The 22,566-nt window shown below is 33.8% G+C and overlaps 1 long non-coding RNA gene across 1 annotated transcript; it reads right to left on the bottom strand.

Moving 5' to 3' along the window:
* Positions 1 to 15,994: 15,994 nt before the first annotated feature.
* LOC119643018 lies at positions 15,995 to 19,363 on the bottom strand. Its single transcript, XR_005248201.1, has 3 exons — positions 18,537 to 19,363; positions 16,790 to 18,477; positions 15,995 to 16,730 (listed from the first exon to the last, which is right to left on the bottom strand). It is a non-coding gene; the product is annotated as an uncharacterized LOC119643018 (long non-coding RNA).
* Between the last annotated feature and the right edge of the window lie 3,203 nt (positions 19,364 to 22,566).

Raw genomic sequence — 22,566 nt, forward strand, 5'->3', positions numbered from 1 at the left:
CATTTTCCGTGTTTCTGATAACGTTTGTTATTAGTGTGGCAATCAAATGAGGCAATGGCTGAAATGTTAATTTAATAACCTTACTACGACTATCAGTACCACTAGTGGTTGTTGTCATTTAGATTTACTTTTGGGTTTGTATAAATATATATATATATATATTTGTGGATGAATGTGTACATTTGCACTAGATTGTATGTTTATATATAGGCATAACGTTCCTAAAGCAGCTTTTTACGTCAAACCTGATGAAAAATAAATCAAACAAGGAAAAACATTTTTTTTTATAAGTATGTAAATTAGCAACATTAACTAGCCGCCTATTTTTCTGAAACCATGGTCTAAAAGCCTTTCATCACGATAAGTTAACTGCATTACATAAAGCATAAGCATAGAATTTTAAGTATAGAAGAACTTAAGAACTTAACTCACAGTCCAACAATCTTCCGCTTAACCTATAGTGGATGCCATTTTATATCTCTTTCAAAATTCTATATATAACATAGTATGAAATTTCGAATGTTTTATGTTTGGCAAGAATTTAGCTAAATTTTCAGGTACGTTATCTGGTGATGACGTCTGATATCAATTTCTTTGGCTTTCCAAAAAATGTATATAATGGTATTCGACATGAATATATTTACTCCTCCGATTAACGATTTGATTTTTAACCACAAAAAAAAAATGAGGTAATTATATTATCACAGCTTGAGGAATCCTCTACATGCTTTTTTCTGGCAGATTTTCTTCTCGAAACTGCGAATAAATTCAATCTTTTGTGACAAAATATTCACTTTCTAACGACTTGTAGCTTTTATCACTGCTATGAAATTGAATATTCAGCAAAGTTAACTGAAAAGCCACTATAGAGTATTCCATAATTTTGGCCAGTCCCCAAAAGGCATCTGTAGAGCAAATAGTCTTTTCCATAGCTCTTTTACGTATCTTTTCTGGTATAATTTTATAATTCATTTATTTTCTTCTGCTTCGACTTCCATACCCAATATATAATAGCACCTACATTTCGAGCACTTGTGCTTTCATTCACTCCGTATATAACGTCTTATTTTGATAAGTTACTTGAAAAATATTCTAATTTTTAGAATTTTCCGACAAAAATCGCTTAGTAATTAGTGAAATTAGATAGGATCTGGCCATTTTTTGGAACGCTTGCCATGTAATCCTTCCTGAGATAATTTTTTGTATGGTAAAAATGCTTAATTTTCAATATTTTTTAACAAAAATCCGTTCATAATAACAATTTCACATAAAAATTAACCACGCAGGTGTATTTTTTGAATCCCAATCCTTATAAGAGTTCTAATAAAAAGTAAGGCTTTACACGCCAAATGTTTTAATTTTTAATACTTTATGATGAACATTTTTTCTTAGTAAGTCAACCATAGGAAATTTGGATCACGTAGATCTATTTTTTAAACATCACTCTACAGAGAGGCTCTCATGAAAGCAAACGCTTCTACGATGAAACAGCCGAATTTGTGGTTTGCTATGACGAAAATAATCGGAAAATAATAAAATCTTTGATAAGTAAATTAAGCTTGCTAAATTTGACCCATGTTGGCTTTTGAGTGTCCCACAATACGAGGGTTTATTATGTATTTACATAAATATATTGTATGACGTTTGGTCTATTATCAACTAATCGAAGTAGTGTAGGATATTTAATGGTCGTTCTTGCTCGGCATTGTGGCGTTCTTGATCTTGCAATTATTAGTAGATATACATTATAATCATGGTATGGTCCGCAAAATATGCTTTGTGCATAAACTCATCCAATTTTATAAGGAATACCAATACCCATTATATTCCAATATTTACTCAATTGTTCTTTTATACCCTATGCCTAGGGTGTTTTAGTTTACATCAATATAAAGTAAATGGATGAAATAATTTAGATTTATCTGTAATAGCGTTTGCAAAAGACGAACCTCACATATATAAATATTTACAATAAAATTTCAGTTACGAAAAAACTACAAATATTTGATGATTTTAACAAATATCGGCCGTGGAGTTTACCAAACGTATTTATAAAATAATGTAAATAAAATTTAATTTTACAGAATTTATATCTGGGGAAAACCCACACCGTATATTAGAAAATGTTTAGTAGCCTGTGTCATTGTACAAGCCTACAGTCGGATTGCAATCCTATTTTAACTTTTCTACATAGGTTCCGTCGTAAATTGTCTCTTTAAAACGAAGTGGATAAGATCGGAGGACGTATTTACTCACTAAGATAATTGCAGCAGCAATGCCATCCTCGACTGAAAAAAAAATAATAAACAAAGTTCACGCTAAAATTCCTATGAGCAAGTTGAGAAGTAAAAAGAAATTCAAAGAACACGAAAGGCAAACAGACGCCTGAACTTCTTTATAAACGAGACAAAATGTCCTATTCCGTTTGAGCCACAGCAAAGGAATATAACTCATAAGACATAGACGCAACAATAAGGATACTAGACAAAAAAGAAATAAATAACCGAGTAGCGACTGTAAGAGAGAGCCACATATACATAATAGGCATTGCCTTAACCGTGTATATTATATTAAAAATTATAAAATATTTAAGAGTATAGCGCAACAAAGACCATAAAATAATATTTACATATTTATAAATATATACTACTTTTTTATGCTTTGTTATGAAATGCATAATGCATATTTAATAATTTAATTTTATATTGAGCCGAGTAGGCAAGAGCCTCGACTAGCAACTTAGTGGTTGTGGGTTCAAATCTCAAGTGTTCAGATCTCAAGTGATAGTAGAACTGAAAAATAGTATGAGTACAAGAAAGGGATAAATATCTTAAAACAAAGCGAAAACTTAAATCAGTAAGAACTATTAAAAAAAGCTTGCAGTTTTCAGGCAAAAGTACGATATAATCAAATAGGTATTAAAAGGGCAAGAAATCAGTAAGAACTGTTAAAAAAGCTTGCAATTTTTAAGCAAAAACGCGATGTAGCTAAAGAGTTGTTGAAAGAGCAAGAAATTAAAACAGAAACAGAGAAATACAAAGTGATATGAAAGCGACGTTGGAAGAATTTAATATTCTAAAGTTATACCAATTTTTGTGGAAACAACAAAAATCTGGTAACATTTTTAAAAGTAATAGAAATAATTAACAATACATTATCAACTGCTAAAAAAAAGTTGATAAAGTAGCTTTTCTAATGCAAATTAGTTCCAAATGTCCGAACTGCTCTTAATTGGAATCATTCGCCCAACAACTTAACTAAAGACGAGATTAGAATATAGTGACTAATCCACAAGGATTATTCACGGCCATTGTCAGAAGTTAGCCAACCGGAAATAAATAGTCACAAGATATAAAGATAAAATCTTAAAGTTTATAGGAGAATTAAATGAACTGCAGACCAAAGAACTACGAAGGGTATAATGCCACCAGTGAACAAGAAAAGAAAGTAATAACTGTTATGAACGATACTTATGCTGTAAAAATTCTGAAAATGGTTTGGAAGAGAATATAAAATAAGTGGTATCTGCAGCCCAATCTAAGCTTTACAGAACCATTAGAATATGAAAAACTACAACGACTAACCCAAAAATAATGTATGTAAAACGTAAAAATCACACTAACAATTCGAATCAACGTAACAACCAAGTCTAATTTTAATCATCAAATACCTAAAAACCAACTAAAAACCAACTAAACCGGTTAAAACCACAAGACAAATCAAAACACTAAGAACCCCCCCCAGAAGTAACACACCTTTTAAACGCACCACCTCCTATAATAACAGAAATTATAATCACAGACGGACTCGTTATAATAATAACAGCAATAATAACCACTTCTACAGCTAAAGAAATCAAAGTAAGGAACAAAAATAATGTCCATAGGCCACAAGACTAAGTTTTCAAAGAAACGACTCAGTCATGGATTTCATGATGCCACTACAGAACTCTGGGAGAATACTAGAATAAATAAAGCATCAAAAGTCCACTATTGCATCTTAAAACTTTCAATACGACAAGTTTCATTCATTTAAACATCAAAAATTCTGAAAATTCAAGATTTTTGATTGACACAGGAACAACGACCATAAACTATTGTAATATAAATGAAGTTTATTTGCAACAGGGAGTTGTGGTAGAATGGGTATATCCCTATTCCTCTCGGCTTCAGTGCGCCAAGTCTTTCCGTCTCACAAATTGCCAATATAGCTCGGCATGAGACGGTTCCTAATGTTTGTGGTTCAGGCGGATTGAACGCCTTGTAATTTCCAGCGAATTAAACGCTAAGATGAATTGTTTGATAGCAATTGAGTTCTTTATTAAAACGTGCACTATTTATACTTAATTTCTATACTAAATTATGCTTATCTAAACAAAATTATAATTGTTAAATTGCGGCGCCTGGCATCATATTGCATTACAAGATGCAATACTCAGCCAGGTGAAGTGCGACAAAATTTTTGTTTTTCTTTTTTTGCTACAGTCGCACTTCAAAGTGGATGCATACGACGATATGCGATCACACTACACTATCTAATTATAATAGAAACAAGGAATAACAAACCAGACCCAGAGGAGGAACAATAGAATCAACTGCACAATATTTGAAGTAATTCTATAAAGCTCTAAATACAATTTGCCACACAATTTTCTAATCAAAACAGATGGAACATGTTGTACTTTTAGGGGTCTTCTTTATTAAATTAAATTAAATTTTACCTTTTAGTACATACTTAAAAATCTATATTAAAAATTCAAATGAAAGAAAGAAGAATTTATGCGCGACTATGCTTGCTTTTTACCTAAGAAAAGAAAGGCAAAAACATGGATCTCCAACTGTGTTGCCATATTGTTTGCGTATAATTATAATAATTCTCTCTCACTTGGGACGAACATACGTATTTAGAATCAATGCCATATACAATCGCCTTAGTAGAGGGGTGGGCGCCGTTGTCGACTGGATGTACGTCGAGTCGGTGTTGTGTCAGTTTCAGTTTTAGCATTTCCTGAGGTGGACAGCTGATCCTATTCTTGTTGGGATCCTTATTGCTGAAGTTCCTAAAGTATACGGCTGTTGTCGTTCTTGCAGTGGGTCTCTTATTGCAGGACTGTTATATACTGTGGGCTCCCGTTATTGATTCTATTCGAGATCCTCCAGTCAGGGACAAATTTTTGAATTTAAAAGAATTCTAATCGAAAGGAATTCTCTGAGGTCGAAACTCGACAAGATTTTGTTCGTCACGGATCTACGCCGCAACCCATCGGATTTCTATTGGAGCCTCTTCATTCTTGGTGGGTTTACTTTTATCCTAGAAATTTTGAAAAGACTATGGTTAAAAAAGTTGACCAAAAATTGAGCATTGCGCTTATTAAAGAACTGTTTAAGCTTGCCGCTGATATTTGAGAGGTATCTAATTTCTCAGAAATTATTGTTGTTGCCTCAACCCCACGAAGCGTTTCCGTTTTTAAGAGCCAGACGGGTAGATGGAACACCTAGGTCATCCAGTTCTTTTGTTGCGTCACACCTATATCTGGTACCCAAAAATGATCCAAATGAGTAGCGACCTTGTGAATTTTTAAACAACTAAGCTATCTTACTATTTCTGATCAGCATTCCTTGCAGCATAAAAACGATATAAGTTCGAACTTAAGGACACATTTTTTCAAAACTTGGTTTGTTCAAAATGTATCACCAGATTCCGATGGTTGAAGAGGATATTTATAAGACAGCTATAATGACGCCTTTCGGTATTTTCAAATTCATTAGAATGTCTTTTGGGTTACGGAATTCTGCGCAGACGTTCCAGAAATTTGTGAATGAGGTTCTTAGGGACTTGGATTTTAGTTTTGTATATATTGACGATATCATAGTTGCCAGTGAATTGGAGATAGGAAATTTAAAATTGGTTTTCGAGAGATTAGATGAATACGGTTAAAATATTAAATCTAATAAGTGTACTTTTGGAGTGACAAGTATTAATTTCCTCAGTTACAATATTTCGAAAGAATGCGTGGCATATGTCACAAAGGCTCTAGATCAACACGGCGACTTATTACATCCAGGCATTTATGGCCAGGTATGAGTAGGTAACTCAACATTATTGCCTTCAGTGTCAGAAATCGAAAGTCAATCGACATACAAATCTCCTGTCACGTAGATTCTCCTTTCCAGAGGAAGGTTCGAGTACATACACATGGAGTTAGTGGGCCCATTGTCACCATCGAGAGGTTGCCGTTACATCTTCACTATTGTAGATCGTCGTTTTTGTTGGCTTGAGGCATACGTTTTGAAAGATATTAACACAAATGCAGTGGTGTTGACGTTCCTCAATAATTATATTTCACGTTTTGGTGTTCCTCTGAGAATAGCTAGCGATCAAGGAACATAGTTCACACCAAAAGTTTTCGCGGACTTGATTCAATTAATGGGAAGTCACACAATCACCACGTCCTGATTGTAATAGTCCAAGCGTCTCGAGCAACTTTAAGGAATTCTTTCGGTCTGTAATTAGCTATTATGCAAATTTTGAAACTAAAACTTGCCCTCCTAAAGAATTAAAAGATTGTAAGTTCGTTTTTATGCGTGCTATAAACAAGAAAAGTCGGCAAAAACCGTACGGTGGCCCATTCAAAGTCATTGTAAAAAAGCCTAAATTTTTCAAAGTAGTGACTGAGAATACAATCAAGACTTTCTCTATAGACCGTATAAAGCGGCCTAAAGTTGAACGGCTTGCTACACACAATACGCATCTCAATGGTGAACCAAGGAAACAACCCACTTTTAAGTTTCTCAATGTTTCCGCCGCACGGGGAACGTCTATTGTTGTGCAAAAGAAATTATTTTATAATAGTTTGGTTATGTTTGGAGTTGTTTATTGTTTTGATTTGTTAAGTGAATTTAGATTTTTGTGATTTAATTTATAGAAATAATCTTGAATAAAAAATAAAAATTCGACTCTTCTATTAAAAAGATATAATTATATACATTTGATCCCTATAGTTATGTCCATGTGAGTATAATCAAGTTCATTAAGTACTGTTCGTTGAAGTGGACCCTCTTTCGTTTGAGCAAAATTTCAGAATCAATGGTGTATTCCGTACTTCGTAATTATGTTATAATATAATTTTTGAAAGTTGAGCATCTCTTTTTGTAGCATCCCGAATTGATTTGAAATTTAGTTCCAACGAACTTATTTGTAACAACGTTGAATATCAAATAACGTATACTTTGTTGTCTATGAAACTGTTAGAGGTTATTCCTGTGCTTAAAGGGGCTCTCGCCAGGACCTTAACATTTTGCTCGCTTTTCTTTCGTAACAGCTTTATCATAGCAGCCAGTCAAGAACGCTGCCTGCCGTTCAAGTCTTGATGATCTCGTTGGGAATTGTGGCTTTGCACTCGGCTAAAAACTTATCTTGCACCACAATGTCTTCCAAATATGCTACTGTCTTCGGAATTTCGCGTAATATTTTATCTGTGATTCTATTAACTCAGGAATGTCAGTTTTGATTCCATCATTAAGAAGCTGGAAACATGCCGGTTTTGCCTATAACATTTTCGTTTTTTCAATGTCGATTTGATTGTAAGACAGGGCTCAAATGATAAGTATGCATATGCCTGTATCTTAAGTGTCATAAACCTTTTATATTTACGGCTTACGTCGGTTACGGCATGGATTTTAGTCAAGAAAAATGTTTGAACTAAACTCGAAACAATTTTAACAGGAACATAACCGCTCTGAACTTCTTTACTCATGAATCCTTTAAAAACATTAAATGTTCAACGATTAATTTCATTACATTCCCAATTCGTTGCAATTTTAATACGAGGCGAATTAATGCACTCGCTGCTGTTTTCATAATCTTGTAAAACGTAAAAGTCAATTTTGTTCTTGATGGAATACTCATTTTTTTACACAGAAAGGTGGTTTATCTGATACGTGCCTCGATGTTTTAAAATCGTTCGAATTTCAGATGAAAATTCATCAACTTGGACGTGTAAATCACTTTTGTAAAAATCAAGGCGGTGGAAATATTTCGAGTAATTGAAGGTATTGAAAATTTGGCTTAATTTTCGTGTCGGGTGGTGTCGGCTTACCGACCTTTGATTTACATCCACTTTATAATCGAAGTAAAACCATATCGGTCCGGTATCCTGCACCAACAACGCTGAACTCCAGTCACTGTAGGACACTTTCTTGATTGTTCTTGATTGAAGCTGACGCTCTTTGGTGTACAGATGGAAATTCGGCCATTAATTGTTCAAATTGGTGCGTATTAGTAATATAATTGGCCCGGCCTATGAAACAAATGTCCGTATTTATTTAAAATTTTTCAGGTTTCCCTTCTATCGAAATTTTTGTATAGATTTTATGATTACTATTTGGACTATTTGCTAAACGAGAAGCAATGCAGACTTTTGTTACACGACCATAAACTGTACTTCAGCTTTGAACTGGTGCGAGATTCCTTTGCAGAAAGGTTATGTTTGCCACAACGTAAACATAAACCAGCAATATCCAATTGTTCATTATTAACTTTACGTTTGAGTAAAGCTTTGGCACGATTGGTATCTTTTTTTGCTGAAATTTTTTTTACAGTTGCAACGGCTTTGACACAATTTCTTCAATGCTGTTGTCATTGCCTTAAAAGTATATCAGCAAGCAAACTTTTGCACTTGGATTTTGAAAAAAATTCATAATGGTTGATATTAGTACAGTATCAGGTCAAAGTATTGCTACAAAATCTACCATTGATTGTTCTTCACCCTAGTATTTTGATAGGAATTTGTATTGTGCTGCAAACATATTCCTCTGTGGACCTAAATAATATGTCAACAGCTTCAACAGTTTGTCGTATTGTAGGTCTGTTCCTAGTTTTGATGTCGCCAACGCTGTTGCCTTATTAAAATGCTTAGCGCTAATTGATTCCTTTCTGTTTCCTTCTCCGGCTCAAAGAGGTTGAAGTTAGGAACCAGCGCCGTGTTGATTATGTTGTTGCTGCTACTTTGCACTGTATTCAAAAAAGTAGCGCCAACAGTCCGCTGAGATAATTGTGCCATAAAATTACGTTGCGATTTCAAGAAAGCTGGAAATTGTTGAGTATCCTTTTTTTTAATTGATGTAAGTTTGCACTTGCTTCAACAATACCATACGTATAAAAAATGATTTTTCGAACGAATTCATCGCCAAATTAATTGTAAGGATTTTCTTTCTTACTATAATGCTCGACGTTTTATTACATACTTAGAAATCTATATTAAAACTTACAAGTAAAAAAGTCATAGTCGACGGGGGATGAGCCTCGCATAGCCACCTCTATGCTTTTCGCACTCTACTCTCCAATTTTTTTTTTATTTTGTACCCATATCGGTGGTATTATTAAGCGATGTCTACCATATTAATTTTAGAATTCACCCATTTTTAGGCGAATAATATATTTTCTTTTGAGGAATGTACAAAATAGTTTCAAACATGTTGTCTTGTTAGCAAATAAAATCTCAAAAAAAAATGAAGAAATAAAATTTAATCACTTATAATTTTGTGTGTGATTTTCTCCATTTTTGCACATAAAGAGTAGAGTAGTTCGAAAAATAAATGTGGAAAATTTCAGCCATCTATTATTATTATTATTATTATTATTTTAATTTTAGACTAATGAATTGAATTCTTAGCCTAAAAAAAAGACATTGAGCACTAGCAACACAGGCTATCGGCTCTAATTTAAATAAATGGATATTAGATAATAAGCTTAGTAGTATTAATAAAGTAAAATATTGAATTGATATTCTGTTCTGAAGCTGATTGTAGAATGTTCAAAGGGTTAATCGTTCCAAATGCAATACTTCTAGCCAAGGAAAAGTTGAGGCAGTCGCAGAGAATGTGCTTTATAGTAAGAGTTTGTCCACAATAGCAGATTGGGGGAGAAGACTTCTTCAGGATCCATTGGTGAGTTGCAATTGTATGACCAAGGCGAATTCTCGAAAATGTTTGGATCTTGGTTTTCTCAACATTTGTTGGATATAGAGGTGGAGTTAATTGAGGGTTAATGCAAGAGTAGTGTTGATGATGGTATTGTAAATTTCCTTCTGCAATTTTCTCTTTAACTTTTTTCCAATGTATCTTTGAAGATCCAACATTTCCATGACATCATCCATAATTAGAGGAGCAGAAGCAGCATACTTTGCCGCTCGATCAGCCTGCTCATTTCCCAGTAAACCGATGTGACTTGGTACCCACAACATTTTAATTTTTCCGTCGGGTGTAGTAATTATATTCCTTAATTTGTTGATGGTGCTCCATCTCGAAATCGAGGGGTTCCGGGTAGCTTGTAATACAGACAAACTGTCAGTAACAATGACGGTTTTGAGTTTGTTTTTATGGGCAAGGTTGGCAGCGTGAAGGATAGCTCTGGCTTCGGTTATGAAAGTTGAAGTGCTTTCGTGAAATATGTGGTTGAGAAGAACCCGTCCTGTAGCATCTATCACCGCACAAGCAGCAGGCAGACCAGGAGATTTTGAGCCGTCTGTGTAAAAAACCAGTACTCTCCAATACTTGGGTTTTTTCAGCTATTAGATTCCTGAAGACGTAATTTGGAGTATCTTCTTTCTTGTGCATAGACAGTGAGATGTCAAAAGAGCAGTCTTTCAAAATCCAGGGAGGTTTAACACCAAAAGAGCGGGAAATTTTTAAGGGAATGTTCAATTCTTTTGCGATGCACAAACAATGGTCAATTGCCATCTAATTTTCATAGTTTCTGAGTAAAGAGTAAAGATCCACAAACTTTTGTTAAGACAAACATAGTTGCGTTCGGTTAATGCTCCACTGCGGGGTTCTTCTGGGACCAATTTGGCCCATTTTCAATACCAACCTACGTGCAGAAACTTCAAATGTTCTCACCAAATTTGAAATCGATATCTTTATTTTGCCACCAGCAAACGCCACACATACATGGACATAGATGGCTTAATTAATACAAAACTTCTGGTTGATCAAGAATATATCTACTTTATAGGGTCTGTGAAGCGTCGTTTTGGATGTTACATACATTATGAACAAAACCAAAATTAGCATACTCCCATCCTTCAATGGTGGATATGATAATAAAAGAGGGAAGAATTTATGCGCTACCCTGGTTGCTTTTTGCGTAAGAAGAGGAAGTTGAAAACAAATGGATCCCTAACTGTGCTTGCATATTGTTTACGTTCAGTTATAATATTAGTTTGGGGAAAAAGAAAACCATTATTTTTTCGGTAGATGGCTGCACTGATAGATTTCTCGTAAAGTATCGATCAAACAATTTCAGATTTATGCTCGTTGGAAATGTGACATTTCGCAGTAAAAAAAATTCTCTTGCTGTTTTTTGTTTGGTGCATTCAGTTGTGAGTTAGAGCGTGTTAAAAATGGAAGTGAACAAAGAGAAAATTCGGTACATTTTACAGTTTTTCTTTGACAAAGGCGAAAATGCAATCCAGGCGGCTAAAATTGTGAATGGTGTTTATGGTTCCGATACTGTAACAGCCAATTATGTGCAATTTTGGTGTCGTAGATTCCGTTCAGGAATTTTTGATGTTAAAGATGCACCTCGCACAGGTAGGCCGGTCGTCGAAAATGTCGATAAAATCGGAGAAATGATCGAAGTTGACCGGCATGTTAGCAGTCGTAACATCGCCCAGGAGTTAAAAATCGACCATAAAACAGTTTTAAACCATTTACACAAAGCTGGCCACACACATCTACAGTGGCTCGCCAGAAATTTCGGGAGCTTGGTTGGGAAGTTTTAATGCATCCGCCATACAGTCCGGACTTGGCACCAAACGATTATCATCTTTTTCTTGCATTGCAAAATTTCTTTAATGATAAAAAATTGGAATCTAGGGAGGATTGTGAAAATCGACAACTGGAGTTTTTTGCAAATAGAGACGAGGACTTCTATGAGCGAGGCATTTTGAAGTTACCTTTAAAATGGCAACAAATCATACAACAAAACGGTGCATATTTGACCCAAATCGGACAATCCGAAGCATGTTAAATAAAGTCCTGAAGTTCATATAAAAATAATGGATTTCTTTTTCCCCAAACTAATATAAACCTAATCAATTGAATTATAATGAATATGCCCTCAATTTAAATAATGAGATATTCGCACGACACTACTTCACATCTAGAAACAAATTTCAAACCTTTCGAATTAGTATTTAGAAAATTAGCTTACATGTGATGCGACGATGCATGTGATGCGTGAAAGATAACTAGAAAACTATACCAATGAGAGGGAGATTAGAGATCAGATTAAAATGTGCAAGTACAAAAATTATTAAAAAAAACTCAGGAGACATGATAATTCATAACAAACGATTCAAAATACCTATTGGAAATTTAGAATTAGTAAGAAGACTGAGCAAAACTAAAGTAAACCATGCGAAGATCCGCACAATATTGTGAAAATAGAAGATAATAAATATAACAATAGGCACGCGTGGTAATCACAAGACAAGCCATGAAAACTCAACAAAACAATATTACCCGTAAAATTTAATTTAAAAATATTGTATCGAAACGTAGGAATTAGCACTTATTGATCAAAAATTAATTTTTAAATATAAACTCGTAGCCTATACTTAAAATTATGCATATCTATGCGTAGGATGTGGTTCCTGCTCAACTCATAAAGAAAAAAAACGTAAGGATGTAGGGTGTTTATGCTGGGAGTACTGTAATATGTTTAGACACAGTACAATAAAGTCGGCACACGTACCACACAACATCCCATTATTTTATAGCCCGTTCAATAACTTATCACATTTCGGCTCTGTACATAATCAAAGCATATGGAAATTGTTCAACAAAAATAAGGAATCATCATAATTTTAAATAAATTGTAAATATTATAAAAGCTATATTTATTACGGCATACAAAGACATAGTTCTAATTTATGAGAATAGCGAATAGTTCGCTGCCGAAATAAACTTCATAAAAAGAATTAAATAAATAATGATTGTCTTTAAATTTTGCTATGATCAATCTCAGTGATTGAAACATATATAGAAGACCATTTGAACTGTAGACTAAAACTAATTTCTATGCGTCGTATGTCATCTTAATAAGATATATAAGATCCGATGCTAATTCATTAATTATTAGAAAATTTTCGTTATTCGTGTTTGTGATCTGCCCTGCTCAGTCTTAAAGTTAGATGGGAAACAAATATGATTGTGTGCGTATGGGCAACGATATTACTAAATACTTGGTCACTAACTTAAACTACCGAGCATTGGAATGCATGTGAGTTAATAATAACTATGTGTGTAACAATGTAAGTTAATAATTAGTTTGGCCCTTATAAAATTATAGTAACAAGAACAGACTGTGCAATAAAAAAGTACTACAGAATCTTTTAATCTTTGTGGACTATTTTTGACCAAACCTGATGCTGGGGTAGCTCAGTGGCTCCAGGTTTTGTTTCACAAGAAATGTCTCGTTTGCCTTGATTTTTCTACGTTTCTGTTCTCCTGTTGGTCGTCGCTGTAGAAGAGTCAAATTCTTGCGGTTTTCTTTTGCCTTTGACAAAACTTATTTCCACAAATTTAATGGCTTTATTTTCTCAATTTGAATTTATATAAGATTTTTTATATTTCCTTAAAATATTGTTTCTCTTGAAAAATATATTGCAGGTATTTCTTCTTTGACATTTGCAATTTTCTCCTATTTTCTACTTCAAAGTTCATTTTTCTTAATTTAAATATCTAGCACCATCATCGTTGTAACCGCACCAACCGGACCCAAACGTCCACTCTTTAACTCATCCCGGGACCAACTTACTTTCTCTAACTTACTCTAGCACTCACTAACCTGACTAAACTTCGGCTTTAATTAATTAATCCCAACGTATTTTGATTTCTCTTTACTCTAATTTCTCTTTACTTAATCCTAAGTCTCTTAGCCTAACTTACTCTAGCACTCCTCCTCAGAGACGAAGTGCCTGTGAGGCCAAAATGAGGGTCGACTTTGGTTCTTCACAGTACATACTCATAAACAATAAATGCCGCTACACCATCATCATCATCTTCTTCACCCCTACTTCAACTTCTTCTTTATTGTTTATTTCGTATGTATTAGCTCATAATCTTATTATTAAAAACGAAAAATATGAGAGACTTATTAAACATTAGAAACGATGTAAAAGAAAAATTATAATACATATACCATTTTCAATTATATATACAACTGAATGTTTATTAGGTTCTTTCGTTCTTCTTATTATTCAAAGATCTTTTACCAGCCGTTTTGTTAAATAAAAAACAAAGAATTAAGCTAGCTTTTTTTAGTTAGAGAAAAGTAGATTAGAAGAGTCGTTGAAACCAACTTTGGAGTCTCCCATATAAAATCATAGATTAGATATAGGGGTCTGGGCGTAAGACCATCCCATCTGATAGCCACATTTCGTCCGTCTGTTAGTCCATATATGTGATATAGCACATGTATTTCTTTGACGTAAACGTCTGTGGAGTGTCTGTAGGGTAAAATTCGAAATCCCCCATTTATCCTGAGCAAAGCAGCTTATCAGTGGTAGGTATATCCATCATTTTATAGCCTCCTATCTTTTCAACTTTGCGACTTTTTCGACTATTTTTTTTTTCTATTTAAAAAAAAAAAATTAAACTGAAGATAGGTTCAATTAATGAACAGATTTGTGGTCCTTAAGTACAAGTGACCTGATTCCATATCACAGACGTAGCATTTTACGATAAAAATCAAGTCAATTAAAGAATCTGCAGATTGTGCTCCATACTCTTTTCCAAGCCATCCAAGGTATTAGTAAACTCTTTTTCGTACTACTTTGTAACTCTTGGGAAAGTTTACATGCTTGTATCATTGATTTTATCTCCTTGTCCATTCTCAGCCACCGAGATTTTGCTAAAGCGTTCGTCTTTACAATATCGATATGTGACATATGTAATTGATTTAGTAACTGCTTTCGATATTTCTATGGTATGAGTTGTTGCAGAGACAACCATGTAATAAGTGAGTTTGCTAATTTTACTCATGAAGAGAGGTTTGATGGTTAGGAGACAACACTGCCACCAACTTCATGAGAAAGAGGAACGAAAACGACAAATGGTGGTCTGAAATGTGGTCGCATATTGCATTTTTTAGGAAATTTGCTGAAACGAAAAATAAAAGTGAAAATATTTTTGTCAGTAAAGAGTAGAATCCAATAAGAAAAAAGAGAGGAGATTTTCATTTAACGTAATATCCATCATAGGTGAAATGAAATTGTAATAAATATATAATCAAAATAAAAAAGTAAAACGAGATTAAACGAATTAAATAATTCAACCATATTGCAATTAACGCGTACTAGAGAATTGCGGTGAATGTTTCATGTTTTTTTTATCATGAGGTGTGCTTGTACATTTCATGCAAAAAGCGTGCCTAAGAATTACAATTTTGTCCATCCGATATTTCACAAAATTTCAACTGGAAAAGCTATATACTATTTAATAAAGCCAACATTAAATTCAGTTTACGGAATTTTCTAAAAAAAAAAAACCAAAGTTTATTTTAATTTCGCATCGCTGTAATCATCAAATTTATTCATATATACTTTTATTAGGCAAATTGAGGAGCGCAAAATTTTTGATAACTAATCTTTGCGCTTGGTAAATATTAAAATCTATGGGTTTGATATGGACTATACCTTGGCTGAATAGAAATCCTATAAAGAAATGAATTTTGATTTGGTTAAAGAACGGTTAACTTCCATGGCTTATCCTAGGGAAATAATACACTTTGAATATGATCCCTCTTTTCTTACACGTGGTTTATAGTTCGATGTTTTTTATGGTAACTTATTAAAAGTAGATGCTTATGGAAATATATTGATGTGCGCTTTCAACATTTTTAAAACATTTACAAGTCTACGAATTGTATTCGTAGATTGGAGAAGTTGCGTACTTAATTTAATCAAGCGGAAACTTATATGCTGGCTTGTTTAGTTGATTTTTTTTACCAGTGGTGCAGAGTATACTCCAAAGAAATTGTTGCCAAAAATTAAGACTGACTTATTTGCAAACAATGTCTTCTGCACTCTGCCTAAAACTCTGGACGCCATAATCGTAAATAAAGAAAAAGAATGGTCAAAGTAAGTGGAGATGTTAAGTTATAAGTTAATGTTTATATATTTGAAAATTAAAAATATGGAATGTATAAAAGTCACGTTGACTGATCAAAAGTATTTTTAAACGAATATTAATAGAAAAATAAATATACTCCTACTTGTAAAAATATAAAAAAAAAATTGTAAATTAGAATAACAATTAACGTGAGTTACATTTATTATATAAATCAATGTATTGAAAAGTAAAAGAATTTAACATTGTAAGAATGCATACAAAAAATAATAATACAAAGAATATAGAGAGGAACATAATATGTATGAAAAGGGATGCTCGGACCCAACTTCGAGATTTCCCAGAGATATCATAGACAATAGCAGAATACTCCAAGACTTAGGATATGTCCTTTCGGTAACATAGGTTTCGTCTGTCCGTCTATTCGTATAAGCGTAAAGCATTTGCATTTTTTTAGGTGTAATCGCCTGTGCAGTGTACGTGAGACAAAAATTTAAATTTCACCCTCCTCATCATATGAACTAGTTAGCTCAGCTATGACACGTACGACAATCTGTACAGCCCTCAATCCTCTTTAAGTGGCACTCTAGAGAGACCCTAAAAATAATAAAGTCAGTAGACAATAATTGGACAGACCTGAAGGACTTTATACATACCCCTATGTTCCATAAAAATTGGCGCCCAACGTGGGGCCTATCTTTATAAAGTTTGATGGTTTCGCATCTACGTGGAGCCCATCTCAGTAGTTTAATATGGTTTCCCACTGACGTGAGGCTTTGAAAAATTCATCGCTAGTTAATATGATACATAAATGTTATGTCTTTTATTTAGGTATATATCCATGGGTTCGAGATATGAGTAAAAACAGCTTGGAATTGTTGACCATTTGCTCATATTGCCATCGTCAGATCACTGTTTTTCTCATTTTATGTACTCTTCTTTGTATCCTGCATAGACGAATCAAACATTTATTTCTGAATGTATGGCATGGTGCAGTAGTTGACTGTAGAGGGTTCATTTGTAAATAGCTTTGACACTATTGTCGCCAAGCTGTGATTTAGGCTCAAACCATCCACTGTTTGCTATAAAGCTTAGTTAATGAGGGCTAATGCCTTGTGCTAATTCGAAAGAAGAAACATAATTTTGGACGAGTGTGATTTTCTAACTTACCGATAAACAATCCGAGGGACCTTTTGTCTTACCCTAATTAAATTTCTGCTCGTTTCTTACGCGACTGACGCATTTCATTATATATTGTTTTTTTTTGAATTTATTAATCGTATATTATATTTTTTTCTCTCATTTCATCATTAGGACTTAAGAGACCTGATCCGTAATGAAAAGCAAAAGGCGATTGAGACGTTCGATTCTTATTACGATGCAATTATGCAACTGATTAATAGACTTGGAGTTCCTATACCTGATAAAAAATTAGATGAGATTTTGAAAATGAATTTACCTTCTGTAGTCCACAATGTACTAATTCATTTCGACTTCGTTTTGGGAAGTGGATTAGTAAAGGAAGAATTAAACAAGTGCAAGTTCTCTAAAGAGATAGTTTGTGATACGATTGAAGAATACAAAGTAACAACGTATTGGAATTGTTCGCAAAGTGGTGATGGGTTCCAAGATTGCCCACCAGATAGGCGTGTATACTTTTAAGGTTATCCTAATATCCTAAAACCAAATTGTTAATATTCCAAAAGAACTTTCACGGTCGGTTGGCACGATGGTCATTGAAGTTGCAAGATTTGAACTTCTCAATAAAAAAATTAAGCAGTCAACATGATGTGCCTGATTTGTTATCCCGTGTTCATTCCGACGTCCTCGAAAATAGTAATAGTTTTTAGAACACTTGACTTACTTTATCGAAATTTAATTTGACTTCGGATGCATTTCAATTCTGCTTCTTTAGAAGAACGTCTTCAATCCAAGTTGGAAGAGTCACCTGAGGTGGTGATTCGAGACGATTGTATTTCTAAGCGAACCGAGTATACTACAGGAAATGCGGTTCAAGAGCAAAATTCGTCGAAATTATAGGTTCCATCAGATCTTAAAGCTGATTTAATCAAACTTGCACATGAGCATCCATTGAGTGCTCATGGAGGCATAGAAAAAACCATTTATCGTTTAAAAAGCTTTTCCTATTGGCCGAAAATGGTTAAACACATCTCAGAGCTTGTTTCCACCTGCGATGTCTGTAAGCAGACAAAAGTACTGAACCAAATTATAAGACCACCTAGGGATCAACCAATAACTTCTATTCGAGCCACTTGCGGTTATAACATCAACACTGTCAATTTCTGCTGATAACGTGGATAAGCCACCGTGAGACTTACCTAAACTGCTAAGAATAAAATTATCAAATTTGATCCCTATTAGGAAAATATAAAGTTTATTTACCTTTTGATTTTGACCGACAAACTGAGGCAAAGTGGGCTATTTTGCAAGAAACCGTGGCTTTTCCAACCGCATTGCTTGCATGATTTCCCTTTCCTGTTCGGTTTGTCTTTATTGTCGTTTATCTGCTTGCTCTGCGGATATTTGTTAAGGCAATATTTATTAATTGTTTGCAGTTAGCATGATGGTCAATACTATTCGCATTAAATGAAATCTTCGTTTCGATTATCAATGCTTTTTTAAATGCGTCACGAAGAGTGGGCGTATCGCAGTCTTGGCGTCTAAATTGGCGATGTCCCAGCATCGGATGTATCAAAGTTACTCTGGAAGCGCTTTGGTAGAAACTCTTTCTCTCTCGTGATCTTTTGAATCTTTTGCGGTAGCGATGAAAGTAGCAACCTGATAAGAAAAATTTTGAAAAATCCTTCTTAAATGTGGTCCGTGTCATCTACGTATGGCTGTTACTAGGATACCACATAAGCAACATGATAATTATAGTATCTAGTGTCTTATTAATGTCGAGTGCGTAAGCTTCAGCTAAACCTTTCAGTCATTGTATGGACTGCAATTATTTTAATTATTAAATTAATCGTCAACGAAATATGATGAACTTCTTTTTCGCTTCGGAAATAGATATCATGATATTCAAGATATCATTCTCTGGTTGTACGAATATATCAATCTGTTTATTCAACTTCATTGAATCCTCCTATCCTTTTCTATCAAACCTAGATACAAATAAAACCCAAAAATATGTGCATCGGCCTTTATTTATTCCTTTTCTTTTTTGTTTTAATAGTTATATAAAGTATTCAAGAAATGTGGTAAACTTTTGTGATATAAAAGATGTTTAAATTTGCAACTGAGTGTTGTGGTAGAAAAATGGGTTGCAGTATTTGGGAGGATTCCCTATGAATCCTTCCCTAGGTGTTGGTAGTGTTCTAGTTGTAGAATAGTTGGATTAGCCCTAGCCTGCTCGGCTGCAGAACGCCAAGTCTTTCTGCTTTTTAATAATGCCAATAATGTTCGACATAAAGCAGTCCCTGATCTTTGTTTTTTAGGCGGATTGAACGCCTTATATTTTTTAAGCGGGTTAATACGCTTGTGAATTGCTTTTGATAACAATTAATTCCTTTATTGAAATTGTGCACTATTTATACTTAATTTCTATAGTAAATTATGCTTACCTTAACAGAAATGGTGATTTTTTAATTGCATTACGAAATGCAAAACTCAGCCAGGTGAAATGCGACAAAATTTTTGTTTTGTTTTTTTTTTTTTCTGTCGCACTTTAAAGTGGATGCATACGACGGTATGCGATCACACCACACTTTCTTATCCTGCCAAAACCTATTCTTAGCTAATATTCTCAAATTACACTATGAGTTCATTGGTACCCTAGATTTGTTGTGTTTTCTATCTGTTGCACCTGTGATTTTATTCTCTTATGAGCGATTCGGCGCTTTTCTTTTTTTGATTTTTTAGTTCTGCCTAATTTTCTTTTAATTATCAATTCTCGTACCGGATTGACACTATGCGATCAAACAATAAGCTAACTAACGGTAAAAATAAATCCTTTACATGACGTTTATCAATTATCTTTTCTCCATTTGTTTTCTGTGTTTTCTAGCAGGATTAATAATAACGTATTGACATTTCTTTTTTGTTTTAATAAAACTCACTCCCGTGTCTGCCCTTCATTTATAACACTACATTAGTTATGTTATCTTTGTTCTATTTTGTTTTTTGTTTATATAAAATGATATGGCTGAATAAAACCGTGTTATTTGCTTGTTAATCCTCAGCGCCCGCTTTTTCGTTTAATTTTTTGCTTCGCAATTTGCAATTTCTATGGAATTTACTATGTAAGAGAAGTTGTCAGCACGGGTAGAGTGTGGTATTGTACTTTTTTTTTCTTTTTCAAAACAACAGAGCAACATAATATTCCGGCACTTTTATAATTATAGTTCCGCGATTAAGTATAGCGGTAAAAAATTACATATGTTTTTACAGGATCCGTCCTAGCTGCTTTTCTATAATAAAAAATATATTTATTTAATTATTTTCTTGATTGCAATGGTTTCATTCCTAGGACTGCTACGGCCCGTATTGACTTAAGTTTACGAATCTGTTGTGCTTTTTTGTTTTTTCACGTAGTTTCGGTTGTGTTTATATATTCACTATTCCGTTTGTTTGTCTGACCTTATAAATTTCACATTACTGTTCCTCCCTTTTTTTTTTTTGATGAGCTCATTACTTTTTTTCCACGCAAATTCATTTTTATTTTCAGGATTATACGGTCTTGCGTTTTTTCCTATTTTTTTGATAAGGCGCCTTCAAATTATGAACACCCTTTATAATTCAACTCTGTACTGGCTTCGGCCCAAGGAAAAGAGAAGCTAAAACAATTTTCAAAAAAGAAAATTTTTAACTATTGTACTTGCGAACAGACACTACTATATATTATATTCCTAAATTCTTTTTAATTATTTCACACTGTGACTACCACTTTTCTATATGTTGATCATTTCACTGCATTTTTGGTGAGTTTTTCTTCATTTGTTACATAATTCAACGACTCTATTCTCTCGTTGTTTTTCTTACTTTACGACGATTGCGATTTTAATTGTTTCGTTCTGGGAATAAGTGTCACAATTGGGTTTTTGGTACGAATTGATTGCGGTCTTTTGATTTAGTTCTTATGAAAGGCGAAATATAGGGCATTGTCGTTGCCTTCCACAATTAAGCACTTTCATGTCAATATATGTCATGGAAATTTGTTGTGTTATTACTTTCAATAATAATTTCTTTGTAATAATTTCTTTATGCATTTTTACCGTTTCTTTATTTTTTTACTATCTTGACAATAATTGTATGTGTGCTTTTTTAATACTAAGTTTTATTTTATTTAACAGTTTTATTAACTGACTTTCGCATTAATTTATGTAACACTTTTATGAATCAACTTTTCCATCATTTTATTTAACGGGCCTTTCTGTCAAGTTGAGGTTTTCAATGCAGATCGCTGCTTTCCACCGTTAGGTGAAAAGAACAAATTTTCTTGCCGGGGCGCGATCTCCAGCGATCTAGATGTTCTTTCACGAAATTTTATATTTCCTGAGCTTCCACTGTCAACCGAACATATCTGCGAACCTTTAAAACCATGTATGTTATCACCAGTATTAACTGCCTTATTCGATGCATTCACCAAATTTCTTACTTCTTCTGGCACTCACCGTATGCGAATAATTTGGGACTTATAATTTTAAATCATTAACCTACCAATATTTAAGAATTATTAATTTCTACCCTTAATACTTTTATAATCACATGTGCAAACTTGAATGATACTAACCAATAGACCAAACATGAACCAACCCTGAGTGATCTTAACACTCTGATAGCCAAATACAAAAAGTTATTTAGTCCCTTTTCTCTTTGCCTCTGCTTTACTCACATTGGCATTGCCAATCCCGGAAAGCTCTAATTCGATCTTAATACAGCAAGTTCGAATCAGAATCCTCACTGGTGATATACTTTCCCTAACTACTAGTAACCTCATGACGTCTTCAGCTAATGTTAAGATACCTAATGCTATTCTACAATACCTGTAATACGTATTCTAAATACTATGTGGAACCAAAATGGTACGATTTTGGTGCTCACATGTTTTTATTGAATGATGTTGTCTGTATAACAAAAATGTGGCTTAAATCGGATATCGATAGCAAATTACATGAAATTAATAGACGTGATGCAATTCACCATGATAAATTCATAGCATGGCAAGAAGTGGAATCGGTTTCTCTGTTATATAGATATTCTATGGTTATAGTGAAAGTAATCAAGGGTGTATGTAATCTAAACTGGAAGAACCGTATAGGGAACCTTTTTCGGTTGATACATCCGCCACTGAAAATACAATATTTGTCCTTAAATCTAATGTTGACATGCAGCTGAACGATTCACTAAGAAATTAAATATAGTGTAAGGAAGCGATTCTGCTTCCTTACGACGCACAAGTCCGTCCGCC

Source organism: Glossina fuscipes, unplaced genomic scaffold (genome assembly GCF_014805625.2).
Source record: "Glossina fuscipes isolate IAEA_lab_2018 unplaced genomic scaffold, Yale_Gfus_2 308, whole genome shotgun sequence".
NCBI classification, from domain to species: domain Eukaryota; kingdom Metazoa; phylum Arthropoda; class Insecta; order Diptera; family Glossinidae; genus Glossina; species Glossina fuscipes.